Raw genomic sequence first — 13,493 nt, forward strand, 5'->3', positions numbered from 1 at the left:
CACAAGCTGAATGCATTTCCCATAAGATCACAAAATAGTACCAGCCATTGAGAACCACTGCTAAGCTTACCTAATTACAGATCTGTTGCCTGACCTGTTTCGCTTGCAGGACCAGGAGTGGACGTACAGGCATCTTTCTTCTACACTTGTCATCGGCATACCTGCAAGTAGCAGCACTATGAGCACACGCCCACACAGTACTGTGCGGATGATCACGTGTCATCTGTACTTCATACGGAGGCCACGTTACTGAAACGTATCGCAAGAGCAACGGCCCATCAGACAGGACGAACACAAGGAAGCGAACAAAGCACAAATATACAATCAATTTTGATTGCGCACACAACATTATATAAAGATACTGGAAGGATAGGAAAGAAGGACCGAAGCAGATAAGCAACGTACCTAAAGAACCAGAAACAAGGCGGAAGAACAGCAGGTAGTGGAAAATTTTCAGTAGAGTCTGCGCCAGTTACATGAAACGCGTGACCATCTACAGACAGATAAGTCCTTCTGTGATGGCGCATGTAAAAGGAGCTGCATTTCTGAGCTACTGTCTTCGTACCGGCGACTTTTATTTGAACGTACTTTATCGGCACCAAACCAGAAGAAAGCGAAATAGCTGTTCTTGGGTGCGAGGAAGTTGTAAGAATTTTTAAGGAGCTATTTGTTATAATCGCACTCATAACTAATGTATTACGAAATGACTTCTGCGGAAATTCACAAGGCATAGGAGCTTCTTCAAAGGCAAATTTATCATCCTTTCCAAAATGCCATCTAGCTACAAGCTATTTTTCAGAAGACCGGATTGGATTCCTTCGCTGCTTCCGGCTACAGAGGACTGTCGTTGTACGATCTCGGATGTGCGGCAGTATATGCCTGTCATAAAGCGTTATCAATTGATATAAAAAGGATATTCGAATAATTTTAAACGCACATGGGTGGAGCTACCAAAAAATATAGAAAGAAACACGTTCCACTGCATAGGCCTGAAACTTTTTTCTGTAACTTACCAGACATATGTGAATCAACGAGAACACACTGCAGGGCTCAGTTTCAATACCGCAAGAGGTTACTTCACAGTAGTGTATGCTAATTGGGAAGGCTAATGTCGTGCACATGTATGATTCTTGCTCCACCATTTCCGTTAGCCCGCCTTGTGGGCTCTAAGTGCTAAATAGTACATTTAAAGCTTTCTGTTTAGGAAGTATCTATAACTGGCGAGCTACATTGGGAAATTTCGTCTTAGGCAGGGCCTGAGCCAAAAGGCCAAATGGTCTTCAACTTACGTCGAAAAATAAACGACAGTCACTTTGACTCGCTCATATATTATAGTTTATTTGGGGGTCCATCGGACTAATGGAATTCAACTCAGCGGAGCTAGATCACATTCAGACTTGGCCAAAATGTGACTCATGTGTACTCGCTGGAACTAAGACTCACGAAAATTTTACCTTGAGTCACTCGTGCTCATACACAAGGATTGGTCTCAGTTGATCCCCGGAGTGATTTTACCTAGCAATAGGTTTCGCGGCATTACGTCCCCCTTTAAGGAGCTGAAACGTTTCATGAAGCGAGAAATAAAATGGTGGAGAGAGAGAGATACGATAACGCAGAGAAAGGCAGGGGGGTTAACCAGAGGTAGTTCTGGTTGGCTACCCTGCGCAGGGGGAAGGGTTAAGGGGTATAAAAATAGAAAAAAAGTGGAAAGGGGACATAGAAAGAAAGAGAGACAAGCACGAACAAAGCGCGTACACTACAGAGTGGTAGGGGGCGGCATTCGTAGACTCTGTTGTGAAGTGCCATAGACTGCAGGAACCTTAATAACGCGAGTAAGGCCTTCAACGCGGATGTTCTTTCGGAGCGTTGACCTAAAGCTTTTAGTTCTGATAGTGAATGATTTATAGTGTCTCCAGTGACCGGCCCCTGACGGAATAGCAACATCTACGCGCATCCACCTCTGCGAAAGAAAATTAATATTTAAAGCAGATACGAACACTCCTCGAGGCACAGTGTCACACAGATAGCGCGTACTATCGCGAATGTATATAGTCGAAGTGTTGATATCGTCGAGGAGATTCATCGCTCAAGGAGGCTTTACATCTGCGCGGCGAGGTAAGGAAAACAGACACGACAACGAAATAATTAACGCAGAAACTCCTGTAGGAGTTGTCTGAGTATTCGTATGCATTGCGCTTCCTGCTCACCTTCCCGCAGCCCGGTGACATTATCAATGATACGAAACTTCATCCGGCCAGTGCAAACGACAGCGCTACGGTGACACGAACCAATGCAGACGGCGTCGCAAGATGCATTGATGACGCAAGTGGCTGCAGGTGACGGTGCCATGTGAGCTGTTGTCGCTCCGAGCATTATAAGGCGTTATCGTTCTTTAGCCCCTTATCCAGCTACATCGAAGTATTATGAACCGCTACCAAACGTATTCCGCCGGTGGCTGCACTATCCATGACCACGCGCATCGTATATTGAAAGCGATGTGCGATGCCGACACAGAGTGCTGTGTGCTGAAATATTTCGCGCGCTGTGTTGTCGCCGCTAACATAGCGTTGGAGAGAGACACGCCGGCCCGTATCCTGAAAACGATCTGCGAAAAGGGCAGACTGTGGCTTTTGCGCTGATAGCAGTGGGAGCGCTGTATTCTCGCCGCTTTGTTGGCGTTAGGCGAGAAGCAGCATGAAGGTAAATTCGCTCTCTGCTGGGGGCACTATTTTGAAAGCGATCGTCTTACAGGACAGACGGATGAGCGGACGGACGGATGGTTTTTCTCGTTGGGCAAGCATATAGATCCTTACGCATTTAGAAAAAAGAAAGGTCGAGTTGAGTTGCGTCAGAAAAAGAACAGTGGAACGAAACCACTGCTTCCTTTCCACATCGTAAGAAGCCAACAAAGATTCCAAGGACAACACAGGGAGGATTACTTATACCTACTAATTCAAATGAAGAAATTATAAATTAATGGAATTGAAAGTGCACAAAAAGAGAAGTTGCCGCATATTGGGAACGATCCCACGTCTTCGCATAACGCGTACGATTGGAGCCATTGGAGCTACCGCCGGCGCCGTCTTCCCATCCACTTTGTCAGATATTTATGTTTTACTACTAGATCTATCCCTTGGAGTGTTAGCCAGTGCCACCACTCATAAACCTTGGCGGCGGATGTAGAACATTCTTTCTGCCGCAGTCGTCAGGAGTACGTGATCTTTTTAGGTCAAGGCCACTGGCCAATAAACCCCCACGTGCTACCTGAAGGCACGTGCTACCTGGGAGGGTATTCTGTAAGAGTCCACCTAGTGGACTGTCCATTTCGGCCGCTCCTGATTGGATGCATTTGTACGAGCGAGGAGTATACGAGCGGCCCTAGCCAATCAGGAACGGCCGAAATGGGCCGTCCACTAGGTGGACTCTTACAGAATACCTCCCCTGTTGTCTTATGATATGATTAATAAAAATCGAGCCCCTCGGTTAACCCCTTCTTTATCGTTCATTACATAACAAGAGTTTCTAATCCAGAAACATTGATGCCTTCAGGTAGCACGTGGCGCTTGATTGACCAGTTGCCCAATCGATTTGTCGACCAGTTCGCTCTGGCTCCGCGATCGGCTTGGTTCCTGGTTAGCGCAGATGGTAGTGTGACTGCCCTAGAAAAACGTTGGTCCCGGGTTTGACTCGCAAACCAGGTCGATTTTTCTCTTAAACTGCGAGGATTTCTTTCTGAGAAACACGTATGGGCTTCCTTTGTAGCTTCGCGCTAAAATTGGGGTGGATGCCAATTTTCGCTTTCATGCACTTTTCTGCAGGTTGCAGGTTTCTGCAGAACCGATTTGCCTTATTCGTGTCCCATTGCCTCCAGTTGACGTATTCACTTTCGCTCTTCGAGCTCTCAGAATAGTGGTTAGCTCAAATGGCAGCGCGGCCACCTTGGAAAGGCGTTGGTCTCGGGTTGGAGTCCTGGACTCTACGGACCCGCCGTGGTTGCTCAGTGGCTATGGTGTTGGGCTGCTGAGCACGAGGTCGCGGGATCGAATCCCGGTCACGGCGGCCGCATTTCGATGGGGGCGAAATGCGAAAACACCCGTGTACTTAGATTTAGGTGCACGTTAAAGAACCCCAGGTGGTCGAAATTTCCGGAGTCCCCCACTACGGCGTGCCTCATAATCAGAAAGTGGTTTTGGCACGTAAAACCCCATAATTTAATTTTAAATTTTTTGGACTCTACGGAATTTTTCTTCAACTGTGAGACAATTTTCTGAGAAACGCGTATTTGCGTTCTAGCTTCGTTTGTTCTGTGTTTCCGTTGTAGCTTCGTGCTACAGTTCGGGTTGATGCCAATTTTTTTCCCTTTCAAGAGTCGTCTGAGCAAAATAAACAAAGACGATGTCATTACACCATAAACATTTTTAAAGCAAAGCTTTCTGTCTCACTGATTCGTCCGTTAGCGCCGAAAAGGCACTGCAGGAAACCCAGGGTCCATATCTGCGTAGAACACTACAGTTTACATTTGCAGTTCCACGCCAGCGTCGTCTGGTCGGCCGGTAAGCGTCTGTGAACCGCACGAAGAGACAAGCTTAGCAAGAGTGGCGCATGCGCACAATGTTCTCTGGAAGCACAAGTTACGTCTACGAGGCATGACACCGCCCCTGTGGTGATTATCTCAGCTTCGCTGCTTAACGGAAACAGCAAGTGGGCGTGAAGACGGGATCGTCTTAGAATCTGGAAAAGAGAAATCAAAGCTCCTTTCTGAAAGAAAGGTGGTTGAACGTCATGCTACCCAGATTAACTCTATATATCTGCACTTAATTAGGCGCGTCACGCAATTCCCTCTCGGCTGTCACCATGGGTAGGCCGCGGGCATAGCGCCCGGCAGAAGAAGAGGCTGCCGTACGCGAACGTAAGCGCGATCGCGATCAAGGCCGTAAGGCCGCTCCCGGGTATCTGCAACGGCATGCAGCGTTCGTTGTGTGGTTGTTGGATTTGGACTTTGATTCAGTTTGCATTGGGGAAAGCTTCGCGTTCGATGATCTTGCTTTAAAAGAAAGGGGCTTTGATTTTTCATCATGTGCGGAGAGTCTTTATGCCAACGGTTACGACAGATTATGCGAAGGGCAACATCACCTCGTAGAGCAGTGTTTTTCGGCTGCCTCAATTTGAAAAAACAACGACTAAATGTAAAAAGCCGTGAACAAAAAAGAACACATCCGCGTCTTTTACAATTCGTGATAAGAGCCAAAATTGGAACAAGAAACACGGCGAAGTCTGTAAAACAGAGGGTTTCACATAATGGAAAGCAAGCTGTTAAGATTTTAATTCAGCTTGCGACCTCTTTGCAACTAACAATGTTAGGGTACCAAATAGGCAATCAATTTTTCGTGATGAAAAGTGCAAGGAAGAAAGAATGAGCCTGATACCTAACGCTATGTGTTCACCTCACCGTAAGGATTAACTCAATGGCAGTGAGACCAGTAACACCACACTTCTGCGAAATATACTAATTGCAGTAGGGGCGAGTTTGGTGAGCCAGAAACACATCGCAGCACTTCGCGATAATGAAACTACTAAAACGCGAACGTGGAGGCGGCGCTGAGTCAAGCAAAAGTTAAAGCTTTCGACTGCCCGCATCATTGTCAAGGGTAATTTCAATGAGCCATCTTATTGTAAATATTAAATAGATCTCGACAAGTAGCATTTTATTTCGTCTCATAATAGAATACAAGGATGTTTTTTTTGCAACTAGTGGTTGAGTACTAGTAACGGAACTTAGGAGTGCTTTCGTCATCTAGCAAGTATGTGAATGTCCCGGGGTAGTCTCTGCATGTCCTGCAGAGACTACCCCGGGACATTCATATACTTGTTACATACATACTAGTTGACATACATACATACTAGTTAAGGTAAATGTCCTGCATTTACCTCAACTTCTCGATTATTCAGGCTTTGTTCACAGTGATATTGACGCCTTAGAGGTCTTCGAGCACTAATTTGTCACTTTAGCTTGACTTAATATTTGCCTTTAGAGTCCCTTTACCTACCCTGTGCCGCTACGTGTACATCTCCTACATGGCGTTGTGGAATAATGTGCAATCACAACGCAAAATGTGCACGTGTCGACGCTTCGCGGCGCGCATGTCACATTGCGTGTCTCCTCGTGCGCTAGGACACGTGTATAGGCCTTGCTTCTGGTGCGTGCTAGCCAGCGCCGTCGTGGATCACTGGTAGGGCAGTTGATTTCCCTGCAGCGAGCCCAGGATCGTTCCCGGTGGTAACAGCCTGTTTCTTTTCTCATTCTTGGTGATAGCTGCCACGGACCTCGGACACCGGAGGCGGTGCGGTCACCATCGCAATTCGAAACGGCTTTTGAATGAGTATATAACAGCTTACGGTGTAAAAGGAAGCTGCATTGCTTGGAAAACTTCCACCAACAATGAATTCTTCCGAAGTGCTGTCACTGCTAACGCAGCTTGGACTTACTCGCCCATATGTGATATTGCTGGCTGAAACACGGAGCCAGGTATAAAAGAAGAAAGACTGGTCAAACACATTTCTCTTGTTGATCCTGTCATCCTTATTTACTGGAATAGATTTTTCACCACGAAATTCTAAGTGAAGGTTGAACTGTGAATGCACCTTGTACGTAGAGGCGTAAAGCAACTCAAAGAAAGGCAGCGCCTCCTTCAACGTAGTCGGTCGAAATAGGGGTCCTGGATTCTGCCCCACAATAATGCACCCCTGCATTCTGCATGAATTGTGCTTCAGTTTTTGAACGCTATTCCATTATAGTGCTAACACGCCAGCTTATTTGGCAGATTTCAGTCCCTGGGACCTCTTATCCTGTTGTCCAAATACAAACTGGGACTCGCGGGTAGTCGTTTCGGGAGATTTGAAGACAATTCGAATAGAAACAAGATCGCCTCTGATGCGCCTAAAAAAGACGATTTGCAAGAGTTTTTCTAGGAATGGAACGTTGCAGCTAGGGCACCGCCACATAAACTGTATGCTGTAGATCCGACGAAAAGCATGCGAGGAGGAGCCAAGAATGATTTTGGTTTTATGCGCGCTGCCTTAACAAGCGCCCATCGGTGATCAAGCACGTGTTTGCAGCCACAGGAGGCAATCGCGTGTTATGTGGCGGGAGGAGGGGTCTGCAGAGTACGTATCTCTTCCTCAAACTCCACGATGGCTGTGCATGGCTGCTAACGCGGCGCTTTCGCATACGTTGAACGCGCGTCATGTTTGACAGGTAATATGGAGCAGGCGCAAAGACAATTGGAACAGACCACGCATACCAAATTTAGCAACCAATTTGTTTTCAATATTTCTAACCTGAATGTAACATTTAGTTTATGCTAACGTTTAGATTTAAAACTCTGTTCATGAAATGCGACTCATTTCTTCTTGTAAGTGACTGCAATCAGACATGTTTAAACACCGTTTTGTGAATGACCAATAGGAGAACCTAGACGATAATTTATCATAAGGAAAGCCGAAACTAACTTTTTGTCAACTCTACAGCTCGATCAACTTGGCACAGAAGTCTAGTCCACATATTATTTGTGTTCTGTGAAAATGAAACAAAAAAAGAAAAATGCGAGGAGCATTGCTCACTGAACGCACCAAGTGAAAACTGCAGCAATAACTTGGCTCAGTGATGGCACCGAAAATCCAGGTCATCTTTTGAGGTTTGGGTTGCACTTTCTGCAGCTGCCAGTGGTGACAAAAGTCGTCGGGCAGCATCTGCCTAGGGGTGCAGGAAAACAGACTGACACAAATGGTACCAACGTTGTGTGCGACAGTTCAAGGAAGAATATCTGTGTTTCCATTGACCTTGAGAACATCCGTGTGACTGGCGATTACAGCTGCCAGCCCATTTACAGTATGGGGTGGAGGTAGCATATAAGAATAAAGTTATGTAGTGTTGCAGTGGCGCACTGCACAGATGCGTCTCGTTTTTTTTTTCGTGTCTAGTTTTTTTTTTGTCGTAATCTGTGCATGTTAGGTCACTTTGATGATGCGTGTGCTTAAACTGCTACAACATTCACCAAAGTATATTCCTAATACAAAATCACATTAAGATGGCAAACTTAACTCGGTATTAGTGATCAGTTGTCTTCAGTGCTATGCAAAACTTCCATGAAAGAGGAAAACATGCATATAATAACGCGCATAGGATTTTGTGGTAATTCAAGCCATCTGCCCATGATACGCATATTAAAGGAATGGTAAATCCTATATACCAAGGCAAGTTGGAGCTAATTGATATAGTGGGAAGCATAAGGGTTCATGTATGCGACATGTAAGAGACATTGGAAGTATAGGTAAGCGGTGATGAAACGTCATTTATTCCCCGGTAGAATTATTCATTCCGTGCGTTTAGTACGTTCATGTTGAGATGCCCTAGCTGGCATTGCCATGAGCTGGAAGCCGGTTGAGAAGGGTGAGTAGCAGACTATCAAGGCTGAAGTAGAAACGTTACCGTCGCTCTTGAAATAGTGACGGTCCGTCGGGAGCATATAATGAATGACACTGCCTGGGCGCGGCGTTGGCATTGTGTTCGAATTTGTGAATTCAAAGTTCAGTGTCTCACGAACGCAGGAAACAAGGTGTTCATTCGGTTCGAAATGATGATGCTCCCGAAGCACAGACAGCACGCGTTCTGCCTTGTCCTAATCATAGGGCATGTGCAGATTCCTCTTATTTCCCGAAGCAGAGACAGTATGTTCTTATTCTTGTCTCACCCGGAAATATTGTTGACGCTCCTTTCGATTTGCGTGACGATATAAAGACTTATGATGTAAGCGCGAGAATATACACTGAGTACCTTCAACTTTCGTAGTTCGCTTACGCGCCAGTAAAGCAATTTGACTTGTCACTGTGGTGACAGCAGAATCCAGGAAGCTCCTTACAAAGAAAAATATATTGTATCCTAATTTTTACGTCTGCAGTAGAACAGCATATGAAAGGAAAATGAAGTGTTGCTCATAATACGTGTTTTTTCGTCTTTTCGAGTAAACCACGAATGCGAACGGGCTGCTAAGAGCTCCATTTCTATGCATTTTTCTTTAATTTGCACTCTATTGAGCTATTACACTAGAGGTTTGTGGCTTTTGGAGGAACCTGTAAGGAAACATTATATGTGCTAGCTTCTTGATGTGATTCATTGTGTTATTGTTCAGAACAGAGGTGCATTTACTCGCACACTTTTTCTGGTCATAGTAACCGTACTACCCGGCTAACTGGGCCAGACGATTCACCCATTGATCCCAACAATGAGTGAAATTTGGCCTTTGTAGAGAAGTACGAAAAATACTTCAGACGTTATGTGCGAGAAGACGGTTCGCAGCGGCAAAAAGGCGCATTTAACTCATTTGTTTGGCGCTGCCCAAACAACGCTTGGTTTGAATGGTTCGTGCGCGAATAGTGTTGGGAGCAGGTATTAGGTGGCGACCAGGGTGCAAGCGGTAGAAAAATGCATTTCCTTGATGGAACACTTCCTGCATTGGGCCCGCATTCGCTAGCGAAAAGGAATTTATTTAGATGCGGGATTCGTTATTCCTCTTTCTTGCGTTTTTGTTTACACCTTTAGCTTGTAATAATCACCAAATCTTGTATCTTCAGGCGAGACCTACTCCCCAAAGGCCCTTGTGAATACATGTGCGAAAACATGCACGTTCTAAAAAGCGTTGTGTCATTCTTCGATTCATCGGTGAGAAGGTTGCAGAAATTTTTTGGTGTAGAACCCCAGCTTTGGTGCTCGGGTAGGTTAGGTTGGGGAGGGTGAGATTTGTCGATTGTGCGAAGATTACTTTCACAACAAAAATGGTTACATATTATTTTTTCACACCGACCTAGAAGTATACTGGGGAAAAATGAGTCCAGCGTTTCGAAAACGTCAATTAGCATTGTGTGACAAATACATTACGCTTTCTTTTCAACATACGGCCTGTTCTGCTGAAGTCAAATTATACAAAACCTACTCCCACGTGCGTAATTCACTCACGCTACACAAGATTTTAGAGCGTTTCGTTTCGCGGGGAATGTAGAAAGAAATAGTTGTCCATTGATGTAAAAAGGTCATTGGAACATATGTGTTCCACTTTTTTCAAACACCCTTGTGTGTCAGTGCGAAAACTACCTCCCAGTTTTTCTGATACACCGTTTGGCGTCGAGATGGAAGATTTATTGCAACTTATATCTACGTACATCTTTAACCCATTCCACGGAAGATACTGGAAGAGCTACGTATAAAATATACATGCAGTTCTACATGCAAAGCGTGGAAACTTAAAAGACATGCGCTGATTTTAAGACGAAAGCGTATATTTTAAAGTCAAAGGTATATATATATATTATTACGATATGATTCCGCGAGAGACGAGCAGCCGCGAGAACGACGAAGAAGTTGGTCGGTGCCCTCGGCACGAGCGAGTGTCAGCCTGGCTGCCTGGCTCCAGTGTAAATAGCGTGTAAATAGCATCTCTCGTCTGTGTCTTTCCACACGTAACATTTCTGGTGGAGGTGCTGGGTAACGATCCCAGTACCTCCCAGTATATATATATCCCAGTATATATATATCCCAGTATATATATATATATATATATATATATATATATATATATATATATATATATATATATATATATATATATATATGTGTGTGTGTGTGTGTGTGTGTGTGTGTGTGTGTGTGTGTGCGTGTGTTTGTGTGTGCTTCCACACGACGCACCTTACCGCGCGCCTATGCAACTGTGCTTTTGACACGCGTAACAAAACGAACGGGCGCAAATCGCAAGAACACCAGAACAACGCCAAGTTTACTCTCCGTTGAGCAAATGCACGTCATAATCAGACATTCTAGATGCTGGTAGCACTGCCAATCACGCATTTTTTTTTAACCTGAATATTTCCACTATAACGTTGGTTACACAGTCTGTGTGCACTTATATAATATGTGGTTATAAAATTAGAACTCGCCTTTACTAAGGGCAGCACATTGAGAGAAGGGTGTGCAATGGTGACTCAAAAATATTTGACCTCTTAGCTTCGGTTCAACCCACATTCTTGCCAAGATAGAAACGAGCAGCCCAGAACATCTTGCTGATGCGGAACGAATATCTCTGTATTTACAAAAGTACTGCGCCAACGTGTACCACGGACCGTTCCAGGGCACACGCCGCTATATAGGTTCTTTGCTGAAGTAGAAACTCTTATTCTGTACCTTGAGGGATATTTATTTACGTTATGGGAAACACTATGCTCATGGAGAATAAAAGCTACATTTCTAAGCGGCTTGCACCTTCGTGACCGCATTCTTTCTGAACGTAGAAATAAACACGTTGTGAGGATTATCCGGATTTTGAATTGGCCTGGATTGGTCGATCTAGTGAACTAGTTGGGAAAGTAGCCTAGACTGTAAAAATTCTAGTCTAATGTAGCACTTCCTCTAGTGAGAGAGCATTACTTGTCTCATTGTAAGACTCCGCCATCAATAGAAAGCTGGGCGGAGAAATTACTCCAAAGAGGTGCATCATCTAACCAAAAAAAGCGGCCACGGTGACGATTCAATCCTCTAACCCACCGCCACTGCTGCCGTCCCGTAGTTGAGCGCAGTAACTCCTGCACCACCATTGCATTGCGCACCATTGCAACAGGCGACAGTGATGGACATCTTCGAGGCAGTGCACGTGGTCGCACTCTGCCTGCCGGACGATTCACTAGGTGTCGTGCAATACCACTGGCGCCCCTTTGAGGTCTTAATCGTCCGAAGTCGAATCGCTCGCGTCTCCATCATCAGGCGAGACAGCAAAGCGCAGCCGGAAGCGCCGCAACGCAGTGAAACTTTCGACCAGAGCTGCTACAGCGAAACAGCTTTCACCACCCAAGTCGCGGTCAACGCGAAAGGCAGAGCCAGAGGCTGCGGAGGGAGCAGGCCGAGCAGCAGTGGCTCCCGCAAGAGAGATAGAGAAAAATAATGTTTAATGGCAGAAAGGTGGAGAGGTCGGCCTGAGAGAAGTGCCTCTAGCCGGCTACTCCACGCTTTGGAAGCGGTTTGGGGAATAAGAGACATAGGATGTGAAGCGGAAGAAAAGTGGTGGTAGGGTGAACATGAAGGCGGCACAGTATACTGTTTATGTGCAATGTGTAGTGCTGCAAGTGCTACTGTGCTTTGCGGTGACAGTGTGTGGCGACAGTGACCGACTGTGATTTTATGTCTATGGTCCTTTCTCTATTTATCACTACTTTGTTATCACTTTACCTCCCCCTCCCCTCTTTCCCCAGCGTAGGGCAGCAAACCAGATCGTCCCCTCTGGTTAACCTCCCTGCCTTGCCCCTTTCCTCTCTCTCTCTCTCTCTACGTGTATACTTCACCGCACAGTACAGTAATCTTCACGGGCAGAGGTAGAAGTTACTGCTTGAACAGGAAATATGCTGCTCAAGAACAGGAAATATGCTTCCTGCCTCAGGCATTTTTAAAAATTCTATAAAACCCAAAAATAACACCCTGCGTATATACGAACTGAGCACCCCATTCTGCGGCTCTTTCAAACTGAAGGAAACTTGTTTCCCTATGGCGCCCCCGTGTAGAGGCAAGTACATCCCCCGGAGAGCTAGACTTCAGTTTGTAATAACTCTATTCATAGTGCGATTATTGACGCACATTTTAATGTATCACGCAGGAAGGAAACAAGATTTTTCGTTCTCAATATTACGTTGCGGTCTCTAAATTATGGGGCTTTACGTGCCAAAAGCCCTTTCTGATTATGAGGCACGCCGTTGTAGAGGACTCCGGAAATTTCGACCACCTGGGGTTTTTTACGTGCACCTAAATCTAAGTACCCGGGTGTTTTCGCATTTCGCCCCCATTGAAAATGCGGCCAGCGTGGCCGGCATTCGATCCCGCGACCTCGTGCTCAGTCGCCTAACGCAATACCCACTGAGCAACCACGGCGGGTGAGGTTGCGGGTCCTGTATTTATGTACGAATCGTGGTTGTGGGCCTTCGACGTGCTTATCCCAGATCGCGCTCACCACACATTCGTTAATATCTCCGATTCACATGAAACGTCCGAAAAAATTTGTGAAAATGTTAAAATGACAAACATCACAGGCCGTTGAAGTACAGAAGATATACGAAATGTTGCGCTAGTCAAAAATATGGATGCGGGGCGTACCGTGTCCCTTGAATTGTAGTCCATTAACTCCTGACGATATTGTTCGAATTGGTTCATTCAGCGCTAGGAATAAATGCTAGATTAATCTTTGCTTATAAGCCAGTGTTTTCGCCCCGTTGTATTCTATTTGCAACTTCCAATTTTTGTTTTTTTTTGCACACTATACTCATACATGTCGCAGTATCTCCAAAGGGTAAGTACTGATAGCGATAGCAAAGTATTAAACAAGTGCATGAACTGAGGTTTGTAATGTTATCGGCCACGTAAACGGCATTAAACGTTCGCCTAATAAATAATTTATAGGTCATGG

The 13,493-nt window shown here is 45.4% G+C and overlaps 1 long non-coding RNA gene across 1 annotated transcript in view; it reads right to left on the bottom strand.

Annotated features, from left to right (window-relative positions):
- The window catches only part of LOC129380638 (uncharacterized), a 251,218-nt gene extending 248,926 nt beyond the window's left edge, over window positions 1–2,292 (bottom strand). Inside the window, exons 1-2 of the long non-coding RNA XR_008608818.2 lie at window positions 2,208–2,292; window positions 71–161 (exon numbers count right to left, since the gene is read on the bottom strand). This is a non-coding gene — a long non-coding RNA (uncharacterized lncRNA). The remainder of the gene's footprint in view (window positions 1–70; window positions 162–2,207) is intronic.
- Between the last annotated feature and the right edge of the window lie 11,201 nt (window positions 2,293–13,493).

This window comes from Dermacentor andersoni, chromosome 10, assembly GCF_023375885.2.
Source record: "Dermacentor andersoni chromosome 10, qqDerAnde1_hic_scaffold, whole genome shotgun sequence".
NCBI classification, from domain to species: domain Eukaryota; kingdom Metazoa; phylum Arthropoda; class Arachnida; order Ixodida; family Ixodidae; genus Dermacentor; species Dermacentor andersoni.